This window comes from Octodon degus, unplaced genomic scaffold, assembly GCF_000260255.1.
Source record: "Octodon degus isolate 3935 unplaced genomic scaffold, OctDeg1.0 scaffold00294, whole genome shotgun sequence".
NCBI classification, from domain to species: Eukaryota; Metazoa; Chordata; class Mammalia; order Rodentia; family Octodontidae; genus Octodon; species Octodon degus.
In genome coordinates this window covers 353,961-355,726 of record NW_004524870.1, presented here as the reverse complement: position 1 = coordinate 355,726, position 1,766 = coordinate 353,961, and positions in this window count along the sequence as shown.

Below are 1,766 nucleotides of genomic sequence, written 5' to 3'. Positions count from 1 at the left end.
CTGGCAAGCTCAAGGTCCTGAGTTCAATCCCCAGTGCCACAAAAAATAAATAAATAAAACAGAAGTACCCTTTGCATTTGGAGCCCACTATTCAGTTAATACAAGAAGTCAGAGGATGAAGAATTGCACTGAAATCCCATGAAACATCATAAGTAAAACGGCTACACATTATGAAATGTCAATGCATTACCTGAGTCAGTCATTGTTTTCAAAGCAGAACTCATTTTTGTTTCTTACAGCGTGTGTACTTTACAGCAGAAATTGTAACAGTTTATATAAAAGCACAATTAAAAAAAAAAACAATGGAAGTATTTTCTAGGCAGCAGAATGATTTACCTGTGATAACGTTATTGTTACTTATGATGCTTCCAAGGTTTCAGCACTAGTGCTCAGCGCTTTGCAAACACTTACGTTGCACTTTAACCTTCATTTGAATACTGTAAACCCCGTTTTGTAGGTAAGAAAATGGAGGCACCAAACAACACATTTTCCTAGATCATAAAATATTAAATGATAAACATAAAATTCAAAGTTAAATCTGTCTAATTAAATTTTTATGATTTTCCTAAATATCATGCAAATTAATATTTTGACCAAAATATGAATTTAGAAAATAATAGGAATTTGAATATACATGGAATCATAATGGTAATTCTAGATTGAGTAAAGTATTTGAGGTTTATTTTGTCAGTACACAACATGTTTGCATAGAGGAACATTTATAAAATGATCCTTAAATTGCATCAACCTGTTCTTCTTGCTCATTTAACTGTATCTGTTACACTTTCTGCCTAACTGAATGCAACCATTCACATAGGCAGATAGGATAATATATTTGTTTCTTTAATCATCTTTCTTCTTCTGGACTTTAGATACATGCTTATAAATATTTTGGTGTATATTTACAGAAAACAGATATTAAAATATTAGATAATACTATAAATCTTCTAGAATAATAACAAAGGAAAATAGGTGAGAATAATAAATTAGTCTTAGTTTCCTAAGAAAAGGATATTTTTTAAAATATACATTAAGCAATATCTTGGGAAGAACTCAGGTTAAAGCTAACACAGTGTAACTATTTTATAACAGGACAGCCACTTTAAAACAATTTGACACTTAATGAGCACAAACGACCTTTTTTAGACTATGAAGTCTGCCTTGTCTTGATTTTTTTTTTCCAGAACCAGGGATTGAACTCAGGCTCTTGCACTTGCCAGTGAGGTGCTTATTCCACTGAGTATATCCCCGGCCCCCTGTCTTGTCTTGAAAGGAACAAAAGAATTGTTACACATTAACTATTTTTTTTTTTCATATGAGGATAATATCCCTATTCCTAAATCTTCAGGTTATAAAGAATAAGACATTGTTTTGTTAACACAGATATAAGGTTCTGGATGATTTTTCTCTTCTTTCTTAGTGATATAGCAATTAAAACCACTAACAATCAAAATATGCTTTTACAAGAACTTAAAGATAAAACAATGAAGAGAGGGCAAGGAGAAAAGCTAGGAAACATGACAGGGGCCAAGCCATACATTTACATGCACAAGATGATTAAGGCAATGATCCTGAGAATCTTCAGCATGTTTTTGAAAATAGCAGTTAATTGGTAGGATTCTCACCCTGACTAACTATGTAAGCTGATACCTGTGAGCTAAACAACTGCACTGAAGATAGCAATGTGTAATGGTAGGGTCATGCTTGGAGTGCCTGTCATTCTGGTATTCCAAATACATACTGTTTGTCAAGTCATACCAAATACT